Source organism: Hyperolius riggenbachi, chromosome 8 (genome assembly GCF_040937935.1).
Source record: "Hyperolius riggenbachi isolate aHypRig1 chromosome 8, aHypRig1.pri, whole genome shotgun sequence".
In the NCBI taxonomy this organism is placed as follows: Eukaryota; Metazoa; Chordata; class Amphibia; order Anura; family Hyperoliidae; genus Hyperolius; species Hyperolius riggenbachi.
Genome location: NC_090653.1, coordinates 271,768,807 through 271,796,672, shown reverse-complemented (window position 1 = coordinate 271,796,672; position 27,866 = coordinate 271,768,807). Strand labels below are relative to the sequence as shown.

The following is a 27,866-nucleotide window of genomic DNA, read 5'->3' as shown; positions in this document are numbered from 1 at the left end:
AGTGTCTGTGGGGCTGTGGTGGGCAGCGAGCGGCGGGCAGATACATACCTGCTTCCGTGCGTTCCATCGGAGACTTCTCCCTCTAGCGGCTGACGTCACTTCCGGAGGGGAGCGCAGAGGGGAGAGCCCCGAGGTGAGGGAGAGGGGGGAACTACCCCTCTCCCCGCCGACTGTGGGCAAGGCTTTCCCCTCATGCTGCCACCCCTCCAGCACCCACAAAACGGCCGCTCAGAAAATCTGCAGGGGGGCCCGGTGGGGCCTAGTTACGCCCCTGAGCCTGAATGTTATTATGCTGTTGCTTATCTTTTAGAGCAGAGAGGAAGTTCTGAGTTCAGATCTGCTTTAAATAAATCAGTCTGTCTAAAGAGCCAATCAGTAACTTATCGAATCTACTTTTCAGTTCATACGCTCACGTCTTGTTTTCTCCCATCGTAAAAGTTGTGCTATGTTGTGTCTACATTTTTTCACAGATGAATTCCATTAATTACAATCATTTGAACGTGTCAGATAATATGGGAAAGACACTTTGTCATCACGCTGCCGTAATCTATCAGCGATTAAATAAATTAAGCACAAGCTTTTTTTAATTTAGGGAAATTGGGGATTTTCTAACCAGGCAGAGATGACTAATATCTCTCAACAGGAACAGCTGGGAGTCCCGCGGCCATTAATAGGGTAGTAAGCTTACATTTAACTTTGAGTAAAAAAAGTAATTAGGAACATTCACAGACAAATAGGTAAGTATTTCCAAAAGTTAAAAGAATGGGGCACAACTGAGACAACATTCTAGGTTTTGGATTGGAGACTTTTTTATGGTATCCTTTCGACAGTGACATCCCCCTGGACAGGGGCGTGGCTATAATCCTCAGAGATCCGGGGCAATTTTGGGCACTCCAGCTAGAAAATGGGTGTGGCCATGCACCAGAATGTGGGTGTGGTCATGGGTGGAGTCAAATGTACATGAACTTAAAAGCGGTCTTAGTAGACCTGCCCAGCAAAATGTTGGATGAAGCCCCCTCTCCATTAATACAAAAAAAATGCATGCTGGGGCATGCGGGGTGCCATGCTGGGTGCTGCGGTGCCTCTATGGGGCATGCTAGGTGTTGTGGTGACATGCTGGAAGCTGTGGAACCTCCATAGGGAATATGCATCTTTGTGTGTACTCACTGTTCCTCCCCCTGAACCCTCCCTTCCCAGCAGAGTAGCACAGCTGGAGGAACTACTCATCTCCTCCATCCACTCTCCAAGTCTGGAGACATCCTCTGTAGCTGGCGATTCTCCCACTACCATCCGAGAATCAGACGCTAGGAGCTCTAGCTTCTGATTCCTTTCAGACAATAGGGGGAGAAGCCCAGAAGAGACCAGAGACGAGTACTGCTGGCCACCAGGGCTGTGGAGTCGGAGTTGGAGTCGGAGTCGGGGCAATTTTGGGCACCCGGAGTCGGAGTCGTTGATTTCATAAACTGAGGAGTTGGAGTTGGATGATTTTTGTACAAAATCCACAGCCCTGTTAAGTATTAGACTAAGGAGTCGGAGTCTCGGAGCAATTTTGGGTACCCGGAGTTGGAGTCGTGGTTTCATAAACTGAGGAGTCGGAGTTGAAGTCGGAAGATTTTTGTACCAACTCCACAGCCCTGCTGGCCGCTGCCTGACTCTGCCTGGGGGGGACATCCAGGGCACCCCAGAATAGATCTGGGGCACATGCCACTGATCTTTGGGGCTAGCAACGCCCCTGTTCCTGGGTCTTCTTCTCCCGAGAACATGGTGGAAAAAAGTCTCAAACAGCAACAGGTGGCCCGATCAGACACTGGTGAACCTAGACCTTGGAGACCAGCTTCTCTCTCTTTGGAAGTTGCTCTTGGCTATTTGGCTATCAATCTCATCCTTCTTCCCATTTTGGGTTTGCTTTCCCTCTTGCAGTTAAATCCATGGTGCTTGGGTAGCATAAAGCACATCTGAAACGCTGCATAAAGCACATCTGAAACGAAAGAAAACGATATAATAATTTGTATCTGTAGTACGGATAAGGAATAGAACAGTAGCAAAGAAATATATATTCTTATATCATATATCTCATATTTTTAGTTATATAGCTTTTTTTTTGAATAACATTGCATCATTTTGTCACAGGTGCAGTTTTAAAACCACACTCAGTATTTTAAACTATAAAACAAAGCAGAGCTATTGCCCCTTTGAACTTTCCTTCATTAAAACCTCATCACAATCTCTCTCTCACTGTTTTTTGGCTGTTTAAGTGCTTCAGAAAACAGGACTGTATTCAACCCAGTAGGTTGAAGAGTTCAGAGAAGCTATTTTGCATAGATAATAGATTATATCATAAGTTTATTTTTGCTTCAGGTTTGCTTCAATCACGTCTTCCCCTGCTGCAGCCTATCTGCGTCATTTCTGGAGGCTCTATTGACTCGACTTGTGCTCATTAACTCCCTCCCCCCCCCAACTACACTAAATACAGATTCCCTCTATAGCAGAGGCGGCCTTTGGGGGTGGAAAGTGGGGCGATCGCCCCAGGCCCCGCACAAGAAGAGGGCCCCGCATGTCATGCCCGCCATACCATGCTCATTTTGGTGGTGGTGAAGGAGAGGACTACAGAAGTCTAGCTGTTTGTGTTCTGAGCAGTGCGTCATTTACAAATACTCAGATTTTCCTATTTTGTTTTACACACCTTATATTTTGCACCAACCCCCCTTTTATTGCTCAGGTTTTAGTCTTCAGCATGCATTACTGTACTATGCCGTTTGCATTTTTGTAATGAATTTCTGCACTGACATGAAGCTTGCCAAATGCCAGATTAAGGTAATGTGCAAGAGCCTCAGCCTGAGGGCCCCAGGGGCATTTAGGTCAGTCAAGCATGGACTGGAGCTAGAGGGGGCTCAGTCTGGAGCTATGGATTGGTGCTAGGTTTCATGAGGAGCTAGGGATAGGTAGAGGCTTGCTGGGGAGCTAGGGATTGGTACAGTTTGATTATATTACGTATTGTAATTGTTCCTGTATTGGTTGGCTTAATTTTTAAACAATAATAAGGCATACTGCTTTAGAGGTGGACAAGCCCGTGACTGTGGTGGTACGGTACATGGTCTTCACTTATGGCTCTAGGCCCCGCATATCACACTCACCCCGGGCCCCGCATACTCTAAGGCCGCCTCTGCTCTATAGGGTCTGATCCCCCCTTCACCCCGACCCCAAGCAGAGTTGGTTCAGCAAGTGAGAAGCCACGTCGGGGTAAGTATCTCCCCTCTTCTTGTTCTACTGATGCTAGTGGCTCCTCTGTGTGCAGCACCACAGCCAGCCTAGTACTACCGAATGGACTGAGTCTCTGTCCAGTTGGCTGTACCAGGATGGCCGGAATCCCGGCATGGGAGCGAGCGCATCGCTGTAACTAGGGAGCATGAGTTATACTTACCCCAGCATGCTTCCTGCTTGCTGATCTCTGCATGGGGTTGGAGGGGAGACCACTAGACACCAGGTAAGTATATGGGAACCACTAGACACCAGTGTAAACATATAGGGCAAGACTAGAGAACCACTATTTAAGTGGCCAGAGAGCCCCCCCAATTTAGCCAGAGAGCCCCCCACTCATTTAGGTATCCAAAGAGCACCACATGTAGTCAAAAAGACCCCCAGTTAGCCAGAGTCCCCACATTTAGTAGCCACTGCCAGAGAGAGCCCACCGTTAAGCTGGAGCCCCCCTCCCCTAAAGAGAGTGGCTGGGGGGGGGGGGCACTAGCAAATTATGCAGCAGGAGTATAACTCACCTCTCCGAGATCCACACCCGCTGTCTGCAACTCCTTCCTGCTTCTCGGTCTTTCTGTCTCTCTGGTAACAGCGCCCCTGTGGTCACACTGTTACCAGCGAGACAGTAAGCCGAAGAGCAGGAACATAGTACTGGGGAGCGATTGCGCCCCAGTACAATGTATAGGATCGCTGCAAAATTGTATACAAAGCAAAGTAGAAGCAATTTTACTATCCAGAACCAAAAATAAATAAATGCAAATCACAATCATTGCACAATTGCTAGCACTAAATTAAAATCACTTCAAAAGTTCCAGAAATAAAAATTGCCAAACGATAGCGATTTAACAGCCTAAGGGCCTTTTCCCACTACCCTGCGATTTGCGATTTGATTCTGATCGCAAATCGCAAGGTACATAAAATTAATGGAAACTGCAGCAGCAATTTCCATTTGTGGGATCCGATTGCGATGCGATTTTGGTTAAAACGCAATCGTTGTCCTGCCGCGTTTTGGATGCGATCGAGCTTTACTATACTGAGTATAGTAGCTCAATCCTAATCGCAATCGCATGGTGGAAATTGAAACGCGATTGCATACTCAATCACGATTGCATTTCATAGTGGAAAAGAGCCCTAACTCATTTCCTTATTTCTTTTCCCCTCTACATCGCCAGCTATAGGCAAAACCTGGCATTACAACACTACAGATCCTATGGAATTATTATGAACACCTCTCTGTCAGACTTTAGCTTGCTGAGATCCAGTGAGGCCAGATGAAGCAGGTCAGATTTAACCTACAGCACCCTGGATACTGTCCTTAATGCAATTTCTGTTTGGAGGAAATTTCAGTAGCTGCCATTTGCTCATCTGGTGGCTGTCTGTTGCTTGGTAGACCATCATCCTATTAGCAGTTATCTCATTAATATCTGCTGTCTGGCAGCCTGCATCAGTTCAGGGAGGGTCCCCTGGGATCTGATTGGTCTTGACCTGCATCCTGTGATTAAATAAGAGCTCATTACAGTCAATAATTAGAGTGATGCGTGAGGCTGACTATTGAGTTAGATCGCCATTAGCCAAGGTAAACAGAATAAAAGGGATTCACTCTAATTGCTCAGAATTAGCCGCAAATGCAGAAATCTGTGAAAGGGCAAAAAGGGAGTCAACTGTGCGAGGTTTACGCCGTGTGAGGTGGTTTCCTCACACTTCCTGTCAGTGGAAACAGACTCCGATTAACAGGAAGCTAAAGATGGCTGTTTATGGCTTCTACCGCAGGAGGTATCGCTTCTATAGCACAACTGAGGCCTGATTGGATTGCCGCCGTTGCTATATTGTGAAGGGCTAGCGACACTCAAATACGGGAAAATGATTATTCATGTAATTCCACTGAAGTACTGTGGAAAATGTCAGAGCTATACACTGTAAATCCATGGTAATCAGAGCCGGATCATCCACAAGGCAAGCCTAGGGCCTAGAGAGAATCCAGGGGGCTGATGTATGTTAGCCCTCACCAAATCTAACTAGAAAAGCCAGGTGACCAAAAAATGCTATCTTGCCTAGGGTCCCATTTCATCTTAAAGAGACTCTGTAACATGAAAAAGATCCCCTGGGGGGTACTCACCTCGGGTGGGGGAAGCCTCCGGATCCTCCGTCCTCTGTCCAACGGGGGTCTCGCTGCAGCCCTCCGAACAGCCGGCGACAGACCCGACTGTCAGTTCAATATTTACCTTTGCTGGCTCCAGCGGGGGCGCTGTGGCTGCTCTCGGCTCCGAACTACACGGAAATACCCGATCTCAGTCGGGTCCGCTCTACTGCGCAGGCGCCGGAAACTTGCGCCTGCGCAGTAGAGCAGACCCGACGGCGATCGGGTATTTCCGTGTAGTTCGGAGCCGACAGCCGTCAGAGCGCCTGCGCAGGAGCCGGGAAGGTAAATATTGACGTCATCTTTCACGGAGGGCTGCAGCGAGACCCCCGTGGGACAGAGGACGGCCTGGGAAGCCTCATTAGGATCCGGAGGCTTCCCCCACCCGAGGTGAGTACCCCCCAGGGGATCTTTTGACGTTACAGATCCTCTTTAAAGGGGCACTATGGCGAAAAATTGTAAAATTTAAAATATGTGCAAACATAGACAAATAAGAAGTACATTTTTTCCGGAGTAAAATGTGCCATAAATTACTTTTCTCCTATGTTGCTGTCACTTACAGTAGGTAGTAGAAATCTGACAGAAGCGACAGGTTTTGGACTGGTCCATCTTTTCATAGGGGATTCTCAGCAAGGCTTTTATTCTTCATAAAGATATTCCCTAAAAAGGATTTAGACAATGATGCTGGCCACTTCCCTGCTCGCTACACAGTTTTTTGGCAGTTGGACAGAGCAACTGCCATTCACTAAGTGCTTTTGAAAATAAATAAATCCCTGAGAATCCCCCCATGAAAAGATGGACTAGTCCAAACCCTGTCGCTTCTGTCAGATTTCTACTACCTACTGTAAGTGACAACAACATAGGAAAAAAGTCATTTATGGCTAATTTTACTCTGGAAAAAAAAGCATACTTCTTACTTGTTTATGTTTGCACATATTTAAAATTTTACAATTTTTCGCCATAGTGCCCCTTTAAGCCTTTTCTGGTAGTAATAATAGTGAGATCCTCTTTTGAAGGGACAGTCCCTCTTTGATGTCCCTCTTTCCTCCTCATTTGTCCCTCTTTCAGGACTCATGTACAGATCTATATAAATATGTATATTTGTCGACTGAAAATGTGTTGAATTGACCAGGATAGAAAGGACCAGTGTGGCTTGAATTCTAAAACAACCTATTTTTCTTATGAAATCTTTATGGTATGCGTGACTAGGGTTGTGGCAGGGGCGTGAAGGGTGTGGCAAAGGCATGATTTGAGGTGTGACAGGGGCAGGGCTTAAAGTGTACCTGAGATGAAAGCCATCTTAGGTACCATACTTACCTGGGGCTTCCTTAAAGTGTACCAGAGCTCCCGAAAACAAAAAGATTTATACATACCTGGGACTTCCTCCAGCCCCATCAGCTTGGATCGCTCCCACGCCACCGTCCTCCGATGTCTGCAGCGACGGTACCAGGTCCCCGCACTTCCGTCAGTCGGCTCCAGCCTATGCAGGAGAAGTGTGCTCTTTGCGTATCTCCCAAGCAGCTGCTGGATAGATATATGTAGAGGGCGCACTTACCTTACGTCAGACTGGCTCCAACTAGAACAAGTTACTTAGTTTTTCATCTCGGATCCACTTTAAAGAGAATCTGTATTGTTAAAATCGCACAAAAGTAAACATACCAGTGCGTTAGGGGACATTTCCTATTACCCTCTGTCACAATTTCACCGCTCCTTGCCGCATTAAAAGTGCTTAAAAACAGTTTTAAAAAGTTTGTTTATAAACAAACAAAATGGCCACCAAAACAGGAAGTAGATTGATGTACAGTATGTCCACACATAGAAAATACATCCATACACAAGCAGGCTGTATACACCCTTCCTTTTGAATCTCAAGAGATCATTTGTGTGCTTCTTTCCCCCTGCAGCTATCTTCCACTGAAGTGACAGGCTATTTCTTGCTGCAGAGTGCAGACAGCTCTGCCTGTATGTAATTCCTCAGTATGTGAAAGCCCAGCCAGCTCAGAGGAGGATTTATCCAGCTTGTAAAAGATAAGAGAGAAGAGAGAAGCTGCCCTAATCTAAATAATACACAGGCAGTGTGCAGAGAGGGGCCTGGAGGGGGAGATGCATCACAGAACCACAACACTGAAGAACTTGGCAGCCTTCCAGACACAGGCTGACAAGTCTGACAAGAGAGAGATAAGTTGATTTATTACAGAGACTGGGATAGTAGAACGTGTTGCAGTAAGTCAGAACGCATTAGAATAGCTTTTGGAACTTGTAGGATGATAAAAAACAGGATGCAATTTTTGTTACGGAGTCTCTTTAAAGAGGAACTTTAACCCAGGATTAAACTTCATGCCAAACAGTAGCTGATACCCCCTTTCCCACGAGAAATCTATTCCTTTTCTCAAATAGATCTTCCAGGATATCTGTATGGCTGATATTGTGGTGAAACCCCTCCCACAGTGTGATGTCATGACCATGGTCCTGACAGTTTGCTGTCTGTGAACCTCGTTGCATTGTGGGAAATAACGGCTATTTCAGCCTACCAGGCAAGCAGTATCTCCTTCTGTACATACTATATATATGTACTTGGTTATTCCATATGTACTTGGTTATTGGACTTCCTTACTAATCGCCCTCAAACTGTCAGACTAGGAAAACAGACATCCTCCACCCTTACCCTGAGCACTGGCGTGCCACAGGGCTGTGTATTAAAGGAAAACTTAAGGCAACTATAAAAAATGAGATTTACTCACCTGGGGCTCCCCTCAGCCCCCAGCAGCCGATCGGTGCCCTCGCAGCCCCGCTCAGATGCTCCTGCACCCGCCGGCGAACACTTCCGGCTTGGCCGTCACCGGCCGGCAGGCATGGGAACGCGAGTGATTCTTCGCGTTCCCAGCCTGTATATCGCCCCCTATGCTGCTATTGCGACCAGCTGGCCGCAATAGTAGCATAGGGGGCGATATACAGGCTGGGAACGCGAAGAATCACTCGCGTTCCTATGCCTGTCGGCCGGTGACGGCCAAACATCTGAGCGGGGCTGCGAGGGCACCGATCGGCTGCTGGGGGCTGAGGGGAGCCCCAGGTGAGTAAATCTCATTTTTTATAGTTGCCTTAAGTTTTCCTTTAAGCCCTCTCCTCTATGCACTTTTCACCCATGACTGCCAGCCTATCCATACCTCAAACGTAATTGTTAAGTTTGCAGATGATACGACTGTCATTGGGCTTATATCAGACAATGAGGAAGCTGCATACAGAGAAGAAGTTAGGAACCTGACTGTATGGTGCGACATTAACAATCTGTTATTAAATACAAAGAAGACCAAAGAAATTATTCTGGACTTTAGGACCACCAAAAAGACTACTCACCTACCGCTAATGATCAATGCAGAGGCTGTGGAGAGAGTTTCCAGCTTCAAATTTTTGGGAGTCACCATCGCAGAGAACCTGTCCTGGGCTGACAATGCTTTAGCTCTAACTGGCAAAGCACAACAACGCCTCTACTTTCTGAGAAAACTAAGGAGCGCTAACCTCCCACAGAAGCTGCTGGTTAATTTCTACAGATGCACTATAGAAAGCGTTCTGACCAATTGCATGATGGCCTGGTACAACAGCTGCACGAAGGCTACTAGAGAAGCCCTGCAGCGAGTTGTTAAAACAGCAGAAGCCATTATTGGCACTGAACTACCATCACTGGAACTTTTGTATAATACTCGCAGCTTAAGAAGGGCCAAAAACACTATCAAGGACAACACTCACCCTGGAAATGCCTTGTTTGAGCTCCTTCCATCAGGTAAACGTTTTAGATCAATTTGCACACACACAAAGAGACTGAAAGACAGCTTTTTCCCATCCGCCATAAACTTGATAAACTCTGAATCCTCTCTGAAATAATTAACACTGTGTACAAATTGTTTAAACATCTGCAATACCTGGCATACTTGTATAATTTCTTCTCTTCCTTGTTACTATCACTATGTTCCCTATATGCACCGTGGGGTTGTCATGAAAAGTAATTCCGTTGTGTTACACAATGACAATAAAGTGAATTGAATATATATATATATATATATATATATATATATATATATATATATATATATTTAATATATATATATATATATAAAATATATTTATCCCCTACTACTTTTGGTAAAGCTCCTCTCCTAATGTTGTGGCTGGCCAGTGTATTTAGATATTCTAGTGGCATCAGCCCCAGCCTATGAATCCTTCTGGGCATATACCTGTCATTTGCGCAGCCAGCAACAAGACAGGACGCACTGCCTCCCGCGCAGCTTGTCACATTTCTCCGAGCCTCTCAGCGTCATCGTGCTTTATCGCTCTCTGAAAATGACACACTCTGCTTGAGTGACGGACCAGGAGCCGAGAATGCCTCCTGTTCCCAGGAAATATGTGCAGCCAACGTGCCTCCATCACTCACCCTCTACAATTATCACCCAATAGGGGGCATACATCAGCTGCAAGCCATACCCGACGGCAGAGCACAAATCTCACTAAAGACTCAACATATGGCCAGCCTGTTGAGATGGATTGAGCTGCGCGAGTGACATTTCATAGACATTTCCTCCAGGAGACGAACGTTTCTGAGAGGACTCAGTGTAGTAGAATGTAATGGATGAAGTTTGTGATCCACTGCTGTACACCGCTGGAGAGAATCTCTGTGTGGGAGTGTACTATCTCTATTCTGTGAATCCTGACCAATTGCTGCTTTTTTGTCATGGCTTCTGCTAATAGGGCCGGTTCTAGACTTTTTGTCACCTGAAGCAATGCATTGTGAGGATCCCCTCCAAGTGTGTGTGTAAAGCTGGAGAGGTGAGACACATCGGGCTGTGTATTGCAGGCACTGGCACTACACTTACCTCCCTCTGCTTCCTTCAAGACAACATCTCCTCCCTTCTGGCCCGCAGCATCTGATCTCCAGGATGCCGGGTATGTGCTGCACCGCCGGCACATTACTCACTTCCTCTCTGAAGATTAGCGATGAGATCACCAGCCACGCGTGAAGTTCTGCTTCCTCCCTGACTACAGCGGTGCCTCACCTGACCTGGCAGCATGAGACACCGCTGTAGCCATGGATGGGCAGATGGAGAGCCCATCGCTGGAATTCTGAGAGCAGGTGAGTCAAGCAGCACTGCGCATCTAGAGAGGTTGAGACAGGGACTACGAGGAGGGGGGCATTTGGGGAGGGAAGCCGCCTCTTGCCGCCCTCTAGTTGTTGCCACCCAGAAGTACGTGATGCACATTGCTTCATGGAAGAATCGCCCATGTCTGCAAAGCCTCGTACACACGCTATATAAAAAAAACTTGCCAAGATGATTTTCCTACGAGGTCTCCACATGTGTACAGGTGTCCCACAAAGTCATTTAGCGATCTGGTGTGACGGAGTGTCCTTTTAAGACTTACCGCTCTGCTGGAAGCTGCTCGATCATGGAATGCCCATCATCCCTCCTCCTCTCTTCCCTGAATAGTACATGCTGCATGGCATCTGTATGCTGCTCATACCCCGATCTGTTATCCTAAACATTTATCAAGGATCAATAAGGGTGACAATTATTGAAGGGATTCTGTAAGAAATCCCCCCCATAGTATACTGACCTTGAGAGGGGGAAGTCTCTGGATCCTAATGAGGCTTCCCCCATCCTCCTCAGCCTCAGGGATCCAGCTGACAAGGAAACTACAGCTGACAAGGATGATGGCTGCGGCGCAGGCACAGTAGTGATGGCAATATTTACCTACCGCAATGCTGTGCAGGTGCAGTAGTGGCTTTCCGATCAGGCTCAGGCAGAAATAGCTGAGTCTGATTGGATCCGCTCTACTGTGCAGGTGCCAGTCAATGCGCAGTAGAGCAGACCTGATGGGCTCGGCTATTTCCGCCTGAGCCTGATCGGAAAGCCGCTACTGCATCTGCGCTGGATAGCAGTAGGTAAGTATTTACCTAGTCGGTGTTCGGGGGCTGTCAGCACTGGATCCCAGAGGGTGAGGAAGATGGGGGAAGCCTCATGAAGTAAGTATCCCCCAGGGGGAGGGTTCTTATTCTTACAGATTTTCTTTAAAGCACACCTGACCTGAGCAAGGCTACCCAAGGCATGCACAGAGGTATGCTCTTGCTGGATCCACATACCTTTATGCATTGTCCATTCCTCTCCTCATTCCCCCCAGTTACCCCAATCGCGCCTTCAAAAATCTGACTTTTGGCTGAAGTCACATTTTCAGACAGGAAGAGGCGGGCTCGCAGTGATGTCCCCTCCTATCACCCTCCCAGTTTTGCTAATAACTTTATAAGGCTGGAAATATTAGGTATAACTGATCAAATGAAATTTGACAGTTAGGGTCATTACAGTATATCCAGTGAAACTTCTCTGCTTTACAATGAAATTCCATATTGCTATAAGATGTATGAGTTACATACAACATTTTACTGTTCTTCAAGTTTTGACTGCCCATTAACCTTCTAGTAACTTCCCTCTTTCTGCATGTGTAATTAGCAGAACAGAGCAGGAAGCATTGCACTTCTGGAAATGGAACTCACCTGCACTAATCAGAAAATGACACAGCTAGTCATCACCGTGGCACGTCCAACGCATCAAAAACTGGAGGAAAACAAGTGCAAAAGTGGAGCATTTGTACAGAGCGACCAGTCAGAATCTTTGATCTCTGGATACCTAATTTTCCTTGCGCTGTTTTTGACAAGTCTGCCCCCGCGGTGCTGGCAGCAAGGCTGAGCAAGGCATGCGGTCCCCTCCGCAGATAAGCAAGGTTACAAATTCAAAACGAAATATTTGCAAAATCCCTTGTGATTTTGTCTAGACGCAAAGTGACAGGTGGGGGATTGCTTTATTATCAACAAAAGCAGAATATAATAATAATAAAAATGACAGCTTTCTGTTTTAAAAAGGGACTGTAGTAGAATGTAGTAAATTATTTAGGATACCCACTGGTATGTAGGCAGCTAGGTGGCATAGTGGGCAGACCTTTTGTCTTGCAGCGCTGGCTCCCCAGTTCAAAATTCCACCCAGAGCACTATATACACAAAGTTTGTATGCTCTCCCCATGTCTATGTGGGTTTCCTCTGGGCACTCCGGTTTCCTCACACATCCCAAAAACATAGAAATAAGTTATTTGCCCCCCCCCCCCCCCTAAAATTAGCCCTAGACTACGATACATACACTACACAATATAGATCTATGACTATGGTAGGGATTAGAATGTGAGCTCTTTTGAGGAACTGTTAAGTGACAAGACAATATACTGGTACTCTATACAGCACTGTGGAAGCTGTTGGTGCTATATAAATACTAAATAGTAATAATAGTAATAATTTAGCCTCCCTCCCAGTGATGCCTAGCCTAGGCTGTTTAGCTATGTGGAATTCTCCTCCCAGAGCATTCTGGGAAACCATGCACTATTTTCACCTGCTTTGGAATTCTCAGAAACAAACATTCCGCAGAGCTGCACCTGACAGAACTAAAGACGTCGCTACCTGTTCTAAACGTCAGAATGTAAATGCATAGCTCCCAACTGTCCCTCTTTGGGAGCCCTGTCCCTCTTTCTTCCTCCTTTATCCCTCTTTCAGGACTTTGTCCCTCTTTCTATGTAAATGTATATATCTCTCTACTAAAAAATGTGTTTGATTGACTCTAAAAACGTTATTCCCATCCTTTAAATTGATATATTACTAATTATAAAATGTTAATTTGAAGGAAAATGAACCAGGATAGAAAGGACCAGTGTGGTTTGAATTATAAAACAACATATTTTTCTTATGAAATCTTTATGGTATGCATGACAAGGGGGTTGTGATGGAGGCGTGATCAGGGGTGTGGCATGGGCGTGGCTTAAGTGTCCCTCTTTCTCATCTCAAAAAGTTGTGAGGTATGTAAATAGGGGAGAGAGGAAAGATTGTACAATTGGCAAATGCCGAATAAATAATTTATGAATGAATATTTTGAAAAAATAAGCAATTCTATTCATGATGTTATTCTCATCAGTCCTATTACTATGAAATCATTGTGACTTTTATCCTATGTTGATTTTGTTTTTCTGTTGTTGTGTTTTTTTATGTGCAGGTCTGCAACCAGGATGGAATAAATCTTAGTATAAAAGAACAAACAATTGCAGCTGTGAAGTGCAGGAGAGCCGACAGAGGCAGGCACGTAAAACTACACTACCCAGGACGCCCCCAGCACAGCGGAGGAAATGTCGTGCGTAAGCCCAGCTTAATATCCAGCACGGACCTGCAGCTTTTCAGAGAATTACAGGAGAGGAGGGGGCCGGCAGCAGCAGCACATGGGATACAGCAGGGGAGAAGACAGGAGACACACAGGGACAAGCAGCAAGAAGGAACCCTCAGGAGGAGTCCCTAGAGGGGGAAGGAAATGTGTCACCCCCAGGCCAAGTAACTGTCACCAAACTTCATCCTGCAGCACTGCCACTCTCATCACCCCAGCACTGCTCCCTCTCCTTAAAGTGACAGCGGACACAGCCCAGGCTCCCAACATCACCTCTAACTGGCTCATGGGTGAGTAATCTACACTGCGGAGAGCTCCCCTCCCAAGGGGGAGTGGAAAGGGATGTTCACACCAGATAGGTCTGCCATCAGTCTTGCAAAGTTTCCTGTGTGGGCAGGGTGGGGTGCTGTCTCAGTTCTAGAAGTGACAGTGTCACAGCAAGATGCGGTGACAAGGACACGCTGGGACGCCTGATCATTGCAGGGGAAGGAGGGGGCACCTGTGATGCCTAGCCTGAGGTGGGGGGGGACCCTCGCCACTCCTGCTTGGACACGGGACCCTCCTGGCTGCCCACGTTAAGCCTCGGTGACAGGTGACAGCGATAGGACGCTTGCGGCAAAAAAATAAGAAAAGGGCGCACGACAACATTTTTCTGCTCTCTACAGGAATTCAGAAGGGGACAGGCGACGGATCTTATGCCAGCAAGAGATCTGCAGGCAGCCGCACCGACCATCTGCTACTGCATGCCAGCAAACACACAGGTACTTAATATCCCATATTTTATTCATAGCCGTCTTGCCTGTAGTACTCCTCGCTGCTTGTCCTCTAACTGTCTGTCATTGCCTCTGAATTAACTGAATTAAATGCTGTGAAAAAAGAATACATGCAGCCTGGCTGCCTTTTAATGGGTGTTTTACAAAATTCCTATCTGTATGCAAAGGTGATCTGCACCCTCCATCCCCCCCCCCCCCCCCTTTCTGCCGGTAGCCCTTTCTCTCCCTCTCCCGCTACTCACGGCATTGCAGATGTATTTTAATTATTGTGGGAGACCCGTAGCAGTGTGTGTCTTTTCCCCGGCAGTGGAACAGTTGCTGCATTATGCTACAGCGGTTCCGCTGCTGTGAAATGCTGATTCCCTCAATGTACTGCTAGACTGTCAGATCAGCTGAAAGCGGCTCAATAGCATCCAGTCCAGCCTGCTCTGATAATTGCAGTCACACCGATAAGGGAATAGAACACAGAAGGCAGAGATGTTCGCTTCTGGGAGGCAATGCTTGAAACGAGAACGATCATGGGGTTTTAATCAGCTCTGGTTTTGAGATATTAATTGCTCATCTTTTTCTTTTTTTTTCTTTTGGTATGTGTGTGACTTTCAGATTATATAGCATGCAGATTGTTTCATACTTCCCTGACTGTTAAATGTGGAAATTTGCAGACTGGCCACTAGAGGGAGATGTGCAGTTCCACTGTACTTATTCTGACTCCTTGGTCAGCAACTGCTGAGATAAGATAGCAGCTGCATGGAGTTGGTATTGTTTTCTGGTAAGGCCTCATCCTCTCGGGACGTTTGCTCGATGTTTGAAATCACAGGTGAATGGAAGCGGTAAAAACACCTGCGTTTTAAGAGAGCATTTTCCTAACTTTTTTGGTGTCTGCCTAATTAGAGTTTGGCTACCGTTTAAATTGATAATACATAGAGAAAAATGTCCTGGATTTGTTAGCCCTTGCTCTTTTCTCTATGTATCATCAGCTAAGTCCTTTTGGGGCTTCCTAGCCCTGTGGGGAAAAGGTGCAGTCCATTTATAGTATTTGGTTCATTTAACTACTGTTAAAGGGACTCAGAACTGACCAATTAAAAAGATTTTATACATCAGCCCCATCCGCTCCGATCGCTCCCACGCCGCCGTCCTCCGCTGCCCGCAGCTTCGGGAACCGGGTCCCGTCACCGACGTCAGTCGTGGCCAACTACGCAGGAGAAGTGCGCCCTCTAAGTATCTCTCCAGCGGCTGCTGGAGAGATACGCAAACACCGCACTGCTCTTACATTAGACTGGCTCCGACTGTGAAGTGCGGGGAGCCGGTTCCCGAAGCTGCGGGCAGCGGAGGACGGCGGCGGGGGAGCGATCGGAGCGAATGGGGCTGGAGGAAGCCCCAGATATGTATAAAATCATTTTCATTGGTCAGCTCTGGTACACTTTAAAGAGGTTAGGTTTCTGTGACTTCAGTACTTCCTGTAGACGCTAATGCAAATATCGTTAATGCGGCGCCCAAAGCAGAAATTTGGGCATGCAGTAAATATTGTTTTGAACATTAGAACGTTATAGTTTTTAAATTATTTTATCTTTTCAAAACATACAACTTTATAATTTTTGAAATATTTTAGCTTTTTGAAACCTACAACTTTATAGCTTTTGAAATATTTTATAGTTTGCCTGTCTGACGTTATGAAATATTTTATGGTTTATATGTGCAAATTTTACATTTATAAGGGCGTTTGTGCGGGGGGGGGGGGGGTTGTTAGGGTTAGGAATCAGGAAGGATAATTGTTTCAGGGGGGATGGTTAGGAGTCAGGAAGGGTGTTTGTAAGGGGGGGGAGGGTTCTAAACTGTAGTAAAATATTGGTAACATTTTCTTACTATTGTTATTGTACTAATATTGCAGAATGACATTTTTTAATAATATTTACCATCTACGCTTTAAAAACAAAGTATATCGGTAGCTACTGTATTAATATTTTTATTAACAAAATCCCGCTCCCATTTGCTCGCATCCTCATTTCATGCACGCAGAAGTACACCAAACTATTTGATGAACGTTTAAGTGTCAGTTGCAAATGTTCTTACTAGTAAATTCACTGTTGCTTAAAGTACATTTTAGTAAATGTAGCATTTGCATTTTGCAATAACAGACATATTTATTGCACTAGCCTTCCATTGTTACTTCTTTCTTGTAGCTGGTTTCCGCTGCCTGTTTGTTTGCCTGCATGGGAGTTGCCATATTGCCAGTGATGTCAGCACTATGCACAGAGCAGGGACAATCCACAACATTTTATTATTCTGCTGCTCACAATTCCCTAATGGTGAATTAGTTCCCGCATCGAATGCGCCGCTCGATTCCCGACGATTCAATTATCTCCGAACATTTCTGAGCGCATTTCGAAGATTTTTAGGTCGATTGCCATGTAAAGTATGGCAAATCGACCTAATGATCCATCGAAACGCGAATCGGACATGTCGGAAATAAACGAATCGACGGGAATCGAGCGGCGCATCGACGGGAATCGAGTGCGGGAACGAACCGTGTGTATCCAGCATCAGCCTATGACCTGAAGCAGGCAGGAGGAAGAGAACCTTAATACTCTCCTTTTTGGACCTAGTGTAGAAGCTATTTAGCTATTCATGTTTGCACATGGCCTTGACTAATGTTAATCTTAATTTACATGTATTACGTCTTATTTGTATTCTTTGTTCCCGGAGCAAGGGGTACTTCGAAAATCACATGTGTAGAAAAATGTCCCAGTTTCAGGACATGGCCATGAAATATCTGCTAATGAACCTTGAATACGCCAAAATAAAGAACATATTTTTTGTGATTTGTTCATGATGGGGGTAGCTAGTATATTACAATGCTCTTCAGAGGGAGAAAGTGAAATATTTGTCTAGACAGAGATTAAAAATAAATATATAGGCCTAACTAGCAAATCATGAGCCCCCTCCCCCCACAGCTGAACTTTGATGTTTATCACCGAAAATGATCAGGAATGATTTCTTCACGTGAAAAAAAGTCTATTTGGTATAGGTAGGTTTACACAGAGATCTGAGCCTCCAGATTCCTATAGACATTGATTAGTCAGCTGAAAATCTTGTTTCGTTTAAAGACTAGCAGAGGTGCATCATCCACAAGGCAATCAAGGTAAGTGCCTAGGGCCTGGGGCGTCTCCAGGCTAATCCCATTCCCACTCCCCTTCCTCACCTCACCTTACCAAAGAGGTCTGGTGGTAAGTAGTGGGAGCCAGAGATGGATTATGTGGGGCCCTAGGCAACATAGCAAATCATGCTCCCTCTGCTGGCCACCCAGCTTCCTAGATAAGGAAAGATGGTACTGTAAATGGCAAGAAAGACAACATTTATATTGTTGTAATTGTATGAGATAATCGCGCTGCAGGCTTATAGTCCCAAAAAGATGCAACACATATCACTTGAGAGGATATTTCATCCAATGGCCACTAAGGCCTAGTGCATACCGGAGCGTTTCCGCTGCGGTTTGCGATCTGCTTGCGGGTGCGGATCCGCTAGGGTAATGTATTTCAATAGGCTGGTGCACACCAGAGCGGGAGGCGTTTTGCAGAAACGCATACTCCCGGGCTGCTGCAGATTTTGGATTGCGGAGGAGTTTCTGCCTCAATGTTAAGTATAGGAAAACCGCAAACCGTTCTGAAAAACGGCACTTCAGAGCGGTTTGCCAGGCGTTTTTTGTTACAGTAGCTGTTCAGTAACAGCTTTACTGTAACAATACATGAAATCTACTATACCAAAAACGCTACACAAAACCGCAAAATGCTAGCTGAAACGCTGCAGAAAAAGAAGAAAAAGCGTTTCAAAATCTGCTAGCATTTTGCGGATCTGCTAGCGGTTTTTGGTGTGCACTAGGCCTAAGGGCTGGTGCACACCGAGCGGCTTTTTCAGCGTTTGGATACGCTTGGTCAATGTATCTCAATGGGGTGGGTCACACCAGAGCGGGAGGCGTTTTGCTGAAACGCATACTCCCGGGGTGAGGCATTTTTTGGATTGCGGATGTGTTTCTGCCTCAATGTTAAGTATAGGAAAAACGCAAACCGCTCTGAAAAACGGCAGATCAGAGCGATTTTACCGGCGTTTTTGTTACAGACGCTGTTCAGTAACAGCTTTACTGTAACAATATATGAAATCTACTACACCAAAACCGCTACACAAAACCACAAAATGCTAGCTGAAACGCTACAGAAAAATAAGAAAAAGCGTTTCAAAATCTGCTAGCATTTTGCGGATCTGCTAGCGGTTTTTGGTGTGCACCAGGCCTAAAAGCAAACACTTAGGGCCCTTTTCCACTAGCAGTCGCTAGCGTTCGCGCTGAACGCTAGCGATTGCTGAATCGCAATTCCGCCGTTTTCCCGACGTTTGCGGCCGCGATTTTGCTATGCTATGCACTGCATAGCAAAATCGCGGCAAAAGTCGCTCCGCGGCGCGATCGCGATCAAGTAAAAAACGAATCGCGGTAGTGGAAATGACCTACCGCGATTCCTATGTTAAAAAGCAAACCGTAGCGATTGTAAAATCGCTAGCGGTTTGCGGTTTTGCGATTCAGCTAGCGCAAACGCACTAGTGGAAAAGGGCCCTTAAAAGGAGAAAAAAAAACGTCATAGGGCAACACTGTCAGTTTCTATACTTCCCTTCACCACTTTCACCTGTGGGGCCAACAATCCTCTCCCACAGACACAGCACCTTGTGAATGACAGGCCCCCCCCCCTACTTAGCCCGCACTCACCCAGATAACCTCTAAGACGCACTCACCCAGATAACCCCTAAGATAAGAGGTATATAAATCGCTTTTAGGGGGGTATAGTATTGCAGGTTCCCACCCTTTGATAAGCACATCAACGTCCACAGAGTTCCTCTCAGACCTCCATTCAGACCAGCACTAAAACTCAAAAGGGAGCGACCATAGCATAATACTGTTGCACTCACAATGTTTCAGAGGTAATGAGCGTGTAACATATGGTGTTCCCGGGACACCGCTCCCACAGCATCAGCCTCTGCGAACATCAAAGACGCCAATCCGCGCCACCATTCGTCCTAGCACTTCCTTGCACCGCCGTAGGCTCCGCATTTATATTGTGCTTTTCTCCTGGCAGCTCAAAGTGCTTGAGCTGCAGCCGCAAGGACGCGCTCTATAGGCAGTAGCAGTGTTAGGGAGTCTTGCTCAAGGACTCCTTGCTGAATAGGCACTAGCTTACTGAACAGGAAGATTTGAACCCTGGTCTCCTGTGCGGATCAGTGAATAATGGCGCACAGCGCCTATGCATAAAAATGGCACAGCATTACAAAGATACGCTTATCGCCATTTATCGTTAGTACTGCATAATAATGGTGCACAGGGAAAAAAGAAGAAAAACGGCACACAGTAACGTTATTTATCAATAGCGCCCTATATAAGCCAAACAGCAGACGCTATTTAACCTCAAAACGGTAAATGGATTTAATGTAACACTGTCAAGGTTAGGGTTAAATAGGAAACACCGAGAGCCCAATATAGTGTAGTATGTATTGGAAACCGTGGATAAATGTAAGTGTGAGATGAATATACTCACAAACATGGGTTACCTCTTAGGCAACCACTGTAGATGCAGGTGAGGAGATTAGACCTGTCCTCACTCAGGATTAAGATGTCGCTCTCTGTAGATCAGGAAAGTAGGGGTAGGTCACCCCTCCACCAGGGGTGGACACAGTATTATCGTAAGAGAACAGAGGCGCCAGCAGGATAAAAGGTAATAAAAATTTTAAAATTTGCTGGGAGGCAGTGGTGGACTTACCTCTGGAAGGCAGACTCAAAATACTGTCTGAATTAAACAAATAAATGTATTATTGGTACCCCAAAAGATGCAACGCGTTTCGCAGGCACGGCCCGCTTCATCAGGCAATAAGATAGGGGACAAACAGTAGCTCGTCAGTAGCACGAATGGCACCTCTGTCACAGAGGTGCTACTGACGAGCTACTGTTTGTCCCCTATCTTATTGCCTGATGAAGCGGGCTGTGCCTGCGAAACGCGTTGCATTTTTTGGGGTACCAATAATAAATTTATTTGTTTAATTCAGACAGTATTTTGAGTCTGCCTTCCGGAGGTAAGTCCACCACTGCCTCCGAGCAAATTTTAAAATTTGTATTACCTTTTATCCTGCTGGCGCCTCTGTTTCTCTTACGATAAAGGTTAGGGTTAAGCACCACCAGGGGAGATTTAGGGTTAGGCACCACCAGGGGGGTGGTTAGGGTTAGGCAACACCAGGGGTGTGCTTAGGGTTAGGCACCACCAGGAGGGTGGTTAGGGTTAGGCAACACCAGGGGTGTGCTTAGGGTTAGGCACCACCAGGAGGGTGGTTAGGGTTAGGCACCACCAGGGGGGTCTTAAGGTTAGGCACCACCAGGGGGGTCTTAAGGTTAGGCACCACCAGGGGGGTGGTTAGGGTTAGGCACCACCAGGGGGGTGGTTAGGGTTACTCACCACCAGGGGGGTGGTTAGGGTTACTCACCACCAGGGGGGTGGTTAGGGTTACTCACCACCAGGGGGGTGGTTAGGGTTAGGCACCACCAGGGGGGGTCTAGGGGTTAAGGATAGGTACAGAGAGGGTTCTGTGTGTTAACGCTAGTTTTCAATAAAATAAACAGAGCTAAATAACGATAAGGCTTTAACGTTAAATAGCGATAAGCGACAAACGGATTAGCGGCAACACCGTGCGCCATTATTCGCAGGCACCATTTTCAGATGGATCCCTCCTGTGTGTTAATTATTACACTGTCCAGCCACTGAGGATCAGAAAGGTGCCAATCAGGCCCCTGGACACCCATAAGGACCCAGACATCTGTCTTAGTTGCCTCAGTTGCCTGGTGGACGATCTGACTCTGGTGGGAGCCAAAGCTGCAATATTGCCTACATCTCCATTTTGTAGTAATCCATCTCCTGCTTTTCCAACAGCCATTCTGGGGAACTGTCTTGTATGAACCAATAGGCATGGAGCGAGAGAAGAATGGGAGGGCATAACCTCAGTGCTTCACTACAAACTAGAAAGTGCAGCCTACATTTGTGATGAACAAATAATTACACACGATACTCAGACACAAGATTTTGTGAAAAGAGACCTCCAAAGTGAAAACAATCACCTGAGATGTTGCCATGCTGATATGTTAAAGAGATACTATGACAGTTAATCCCAAATTAAGTGCAAATATTATGTTTCATAAGAGACTCAGCACTTCCCTCCCTGCTGGCTGGAAGATGTGGCAATAGGAAGGCATGCCTTGTATCTTAAATGACATCTTGTGCAGAAATAGGGCTCTCCTCCTCCCCATGTAAGGATCCCCACTTGAATAAAGATAACATATAGATACAGTAATAAAATGACATATAAATGCATTACAGTTTAGATTAAAGAGAACCTGAGGTGGGTTCGAAGAATCCAATTAGCATACAGAGGCTGGGTCTGCATATAATACCCAGCCTCTGTTGTTATATTGTCTCCTACAGCCTCCCCACTGCGCTCTGTTATGCCCCATAAATCAATCGCCGTGCTGGCGACGGCTGTTTACATGTGAAGTGTCAGTCTGCCGCTCCCCCGCCTCCTCCATAGCGCTGGTCCCCGTCCGCATCCCTTCCCTCCCCGCTGATTGGAGGGAAGGGACGTGGGCGGGACCGGCGCTATGGAGGAGGCGGGGAGCGGCAGACTGACACTTCACATGTAAACAGCCGGCTGGCGACACACTGCGTGTTGCCAGCACGGCGATTGATTTATGGGGGACAGCAGAGCGCAGAGGGGGGCTGGGGGGAAACAGTATAGCAACAGAACAGAGGCGCCAAAAGGATAAACTGAAGCTAAATGAGCTTAAAAACCAAATTCTTGGTAAATAGAGGAGGTAGTGGGGGACTTACCTCCTCCAAGTAGACACACAACGACTGTAGTAAAGACAGTCAATATATTTTATTTATGAACTCCAAATATGCAACGCGTATTTGGAGTTCACAGTGGTGCCTGGCTCTTCTACTGACCACATATGCTATTGCTCCGTTGTTATTGCCTGATTAAGTGGAATCAAACCTGCGAAATGTGTTGCATATTTGGAGTTCATAAATAAAATATATTGACTGTCTTTACTACAGTCGTTGTGTGTCTACTTGGAGGAGGTAAGTCTACCACTACCTCCTCTATTTACCAAGAATTTGTTTTTTTTAAGCTCATTTAGCTTCCTTTTATCCTTTTGGCGCCTCTGTTCTCCTGCATAATATTGAGTCCACCCTGGGTGGAGGGTTGAACCCCCTTTTTCTCATCTACAGAGAGCGACTTCTTATTCCTGAGTGGGGTCAGGAAAATCTCCCCACCTGCCTTTAGGCATCTTGCACACTGCACGCGATTCCGATTCAGATTCCGCTTTTTAATCTGTTTTTACATCCGATTCAGATTCCGATTTGCAGTGTGCAGGGAGCAAACTGCAAATCTGAATCGGAAGTAAAAACTGATTAAAAAGCGGAATCTGAATCTGAATCGCTTGCAGTGTGCAAGAGGCCTTACAGTGGTTGCCTAATGGTAACCCTGGTTTGTGAGTATTAATATTTACTCTATCTAATAACCATTTACCAGTACATATTCCACTATTGGGGCTCTTGGTGTTCCTTGTTTTTAGTATAGCAACAGAGGCTGGGTATTATATGCAGATACAGCCTCTGTATGCTAATTGGATTCTTAGAACCCACCTCGGGTTCTCTTTAACCTCCCTGGCGGTTTTTTAAAATCCGCCAGGGGGCAGCAAATACGTTTTTTTTTTAATTTTTTTTTTCCATGTAGCGAGACAACGTCTCGCTATATGATAGCCGCTGCTCGGCGGCATCCCCCCAGCCCCTTCGGCGATCGGAGATCAAGAGATCCCGTTCAAACAACGGGATCTCTTGGAGGGCTTCCCCCGTCGCCATGGCGACGGGGCGGGATGACGTCACCGACGTCATCGACGTCGTGACGTCATAGGGGAATCCGATCCACCCCACAGCGCTGCCTGGCACTGATTGGCCAGGCAGCGCACGGGGTCTGGGGGGGGGCGGCTGCGGCGCGACGGATAGCAGTGGATCGGCGGGTAGCGGCGGCGATCGGAGGTTACACGCAGCTAGCAAAGTGCTAGCTGCGTGTAACAAAAAAAAATTATGCAAATCGGCCCGGCGGGGCCTGAGCGGTGCCTCCCGGCGGCTTACCCCGAGCTCAGCTCGGGCTTACCGCCAGGGAGGTTAATGAAGCAGAGCTGCTTATCTGTCTCTGGATGCTGTACCTCTGTGTTCTCTGGCAGTCACTTTCAGAGACAAGAGACGTGTACAATGAACATTAGCGTAAAGGAAGACAGGGAAGGATTCGCTACTTCCTGATTTGTATTGCTACATACCTTGCCCTCTTCCTGTCTGATCAATAGCTAGGAGCATGTGGTCTGGTATTAGTTATGGAGAGAATCCAAAGACATAACAACAAAAGTTGTTCAGGTGATACCTCTAATGAGTAACTGTACAAGATTCCTTTGCCAGCTTTCGAAAATTGTTTCTTTCTTTCTTTCGTAACTTTAAGTTTCTTCTTCAGGCATGTTTCAGAACCGGATGGTATGGTTCTGATCCATTTCTGAAACATGCCTGAAGAAGAAAAGTTTTGAAAGCTTGCAAAGGAATCCTGTACAGTTAGTCATTAAAGGTATCACCTAAACATCTTTTGTTGTTATGTCTTCAGTAACTAGGAATCTCTGCTATGCCAGCTGACATCTACAAGTCAAGGAGTTTGTACCTGAAGATCAGACAGACAAGAACCAAAGTGGTAAGCTGCCCACTCTTCTCTCATTTGTATTGCTACATTCCTCCTCCTGACTGATCAGTGGGCAGACCTCTCTGCTATGCTAGCCATCAGCTATGAATCACCCAGACTACATTTGCAGCTGATAGGCAGGAACCAGTGGTAAGCTGGTTGTAAAGTCACATATACACACTCAACAAAAGTCTGAAATGCACGATTATCAAACAACTTGAAGAAGTTGGACAACGTTTGTCAAGTAAAGTTGGACAACTTTTGTCAAGTCGACAAGGCATTATCACTGATAAGAGGCGACCAGCGACTGATAAGACGCAGCTTAAGTCAATCCAACAGTTGGAATTTTGTTGAGCTTGTGTATGAGCCTTAACCTCCTTAGCGGTAACCCCGAGCTGAGCTCGGGGTAAGCCGCTGTGGAGGATTGCTCAGGCCCCGCTGGGCTAATTTGCATAATTTGTTTTTTTTTTGTTACACGCAGCTAGCACTTTGCTAGCTGAGTGTAACCTCCGATCGCTGCCACTCCGCGCCGATTCGCCGCTACCCGCCGCGTTAGAGGGTGCCCCCCCCCCCCGAGACCCTGTGCGCTGCCTGGCCAATCAGTGCCAGGCAGCGCAGAGAGGTGGATCGGGACTCCCTCTGACGTCGATGATGTCGGTGACGTCATCGCGCCCATTGCCATGGCGACGGGGGAAGCCCTAAAGGAAATCCCGTTCAGAACGGGATTTCCTGATGTGCCTCATCGCCGGAGGCGATTGGAGGGGGTGGGGGGATGCCGCTGCTCAGCGGCTATCATGTAGCTAGCGCTAGGCTAGCTACATGATTTAAAAAAAAAATAGTGCTGCGCTGCCTCCCTGGCGGATTTAATTGGGGTTTGTCAGGTGTGTGATTCAAACACTACTGCAGCCAAAGAGATCAACAGGACAGCCAGGTAACTGGCATTGTTTAAAATGAAATCAATATGACAGCCACCATATACCTTTCAAGTTAGCAGTACTGTACTTTAAAAGACAGCTGTAGTGAGAGGGATATGGAGGCTGCCATATTTATTTCCTTTTAAACAATACTAGTTGCCTGGCAGCCCTGCTGGTCTATTTGGCGGCAGTAGTATCTGAATAATGCAGCTAATCTTGTCAGATTTGACAATAATGTCAGGAACACCTGACCTGCTGCATGCTAGTTCAGGGTCTAGGGCTAAAAGTAATAGAGGCAGAGAATCAGCGGGATAGCCAGGTAACTGGTATTGCTTAAAAGGAAATGGATATGGCAGCCTCCATATACCTCTCACTTCAGTTGTCCTTTAAGAAAAAAAAGCAATTCTGTCAGCTCTATATATCACAATAATGTAGAAAATATTTCCTAACTGAAAATACTAAACGGGGGTGTCAGCCTTCTGTAATCACTTGAATGGTCTGAGGTTTGAAAAAAAAAAGTTTTCTTGCATTGAACAGTTCACTTAACTCTCTATTCTCCACCTGTGTTCAAATCCTGTGGAGTGAAGCAAACCTGTGAAAACATTACAGAAGGTGCCTTATTATAGTCGCTCCATGTCTAGCTCTAATGTAAATATTTCTTTGCTGAAATTGCTTTTTCTTTACATGTGTAGTGAGACTCTGGCCTCTCATAAATTGTGTCTGCCCCTTCCTGCCTTGCTCAGCTGTTCTCATTTTTTATTATTACTACCTATAAGTTACCGTATTTCTCAGCCTATAAGACACACCTAGGTTTAGAGGGCAAAAGCCAGGGAAAAAAATATACTAAACCTGGTGCATCCATGTTCCAGGAGCGTCTTGTAGATGTTCTCCCACCAATTATTGTGTCCCCCTCCTGTCCCCCTTGGTGTCCTCCTCCTGTCTCCCTTGGTGTCCTACCCCTTTCCCCCTTGGTGTCCTCCTCCTGTCCCCCTTGGTGTCCTCCTCCTGTCTCCCTTGGTGTCCTCCTGTCCCCCTTGGTGCCCTCCTCCTGTCCCCCTTGGTGTCCTCCTCCTGTCCCCCTTGGTGTCCTCCTCCTGTCCCCCTTGGTGTCCTCCTCCTGTCTCCCTTGGTGTCCTCCTCCTGTCCCCCTTGGTGTCCTCCTCCTGTCCCCCTTGGTGTCCTCCTCCTGTCCCCCTTGGTGTCCTCCTCCTGTCTCCCTTGGTGTCCTCCTGTCCCCCTTGGTGTCCTCCTCCTGTCCCCCTTGGTGTCCTCCTCCTGTCCCCCTTGGTGTCCTACCCCTGTCCCCTTTGGTGTCCTCCTCCTGTCCCCCTTGGTGTCCTACCCCTTTCCCCCTTGGTGTCCTCCTACTGTCTCCCTTGGTGTCCTACCCCTGTCCCTCCTGTCCCCTTTGATGTCCTCCTGTCCCCCTTGGTGTCCTCCTCCTGTCTCCCTTGGTGTCCTCCTCCTGTCCCCCTTGGTGTCCTCCTCCTGTCTCCCTTGGAGTCGTCCCCCTTGGTGTCCTCCCCCTTGGTGTCCTCCTCCTGTCTCCCTTGGAGTCCTACCCCTGCCCCCCTTGGTGTACTCCTCCTGTCCCCCTTGATGTCCTACCCCTGTCCCCCTTGGGTTCCTCCTCCTGTCTTCCTTTGGTGTCCTACCCCTGCCCCCCTTGGTGTCCTCCTGTCCCCCTTGGTGTCCTTCTCCTGTCCCCCTTGGTGCCTTCCTCCTGTGTCCCTTGGTATCCTCCTCCCGTGTCCCTTGGTGTCCTCCTCCTGTGTCCCTTGGTGTCCTCCTCCTGTGTCCCTTGGTGTCCTCCTCCTGTCTCCCTTGGTGTCCTCCTCCTGTCTCCCTTGGTGTCCTCCTGTCCCCTTTGTGTCTTCCTCCTGTCCCCCTTGTGTGTCCTCCTTGTGAAATCCTCCACAGCGCTGTACAGAGTATATACTGTATTGACTATAAGACTCACTTTTTCTGCCCCAAAAGTGGGGGGAAAAAATCACTAAGTCTTATAGTCCGAATGCAGGGAGTTCCTGACTTGTGAATGCCTGCCAACCCGCCTCAATGTCAGGGACACCCTTTACTGTGCCCATGCAGAGGAGGATACAGGGGACAAACTGAAGACACAGGAGGACACAAAGGGGCATGAAGGAGGACACAGGGAGACACGAGGACAAGGGGACATGAGGTACAAAAGGAGGCATAATCCACAAGATGCCCCTTCACCATGGATGCACCATGTCTAGTATATATTATTTTTTCCCCTGGATTTGTCCTCTAAACTTGCGTGCATCTTATGGTCGGGAGCGTCTTATAGTCTGAAAAATACAGTAGTCCCGTCACTAACTGTCCCTCAGAGGGGCTCACAATCTAATCTCTATCAGTCATTGTAGTCTAGGGCCAATTAACTTATCTGTATGTTTTTGGGATGTGGAAGGAAACCAGAGTGCCCGGAGGAAACCCTTGCAAACATGAGGAGAACATACAAACTCCATGCACATAGTGCCCATGCTGGGATTCAGACCAGGGACTCAAAACTGCAAGGCGAGAGTGCTATCCACTACACCACCATGTTGCTGGCCAACTGTCAGCATCTCTAGTCATGTCATGTTAGTGACTGTGTTTGTGGCATTTTTATTCCATTAAGCTAACACAGCTTTTCTTGTGGGGGACATTAGGCTGCAGCCAGGGGCCTCCCATGTAGGAAGTGTTTTGTTTCTTGCTGATAGCACCCACCTGCATTTCCTGTTTCGGTTGCAAATCA

At 46.9% G+C, this 27,866-nt stretch overlaps 1 protein-coding gene and 1 long non-coding RNA gene across 3 annotated transcripts in view; one reads left to right on the top strand and one right to left on the bottom strand.

The window, feature by feature from the left end:
- Positions 1-27,866, top strand: part of FAM78A (family with sequence similarity 78 member A) — a 112,611-nt gene that overhangs the window by 21,539 nt on the left and 63,206 nt on the right. The window contains exons 2-3 of one of the 2 annotated variants that reach the window (XM_068248853.1): positions 13,462-13,913; positions 14,289-14,384. The gene's annotated coding sequence lies outside the window, so the exon portion shown is untranslated. Of the gene's footprint in view, positions 1-13,461; positions 13,914-14,000; positions 14,216-14,288; positions 14,385-27,866 lie in introns of those variants that run through there. The other variant, XM_068248854.1, reaches the window with a different exon arrangement.
- LOC137527873 (uncharacterized) lies at positions 826-27,866 on the bottom strand. Its single transcript, XR_011023228.1, has 3 exons — positions 27,839-27,866; positions 10,799-10,911; positions 826-1,978 (listed from the first exon to the last, which is right to left on the bottom strand). It is a non-coding gene; the product is annotated as an uncharacterized lncRNA (long non-coding RNA).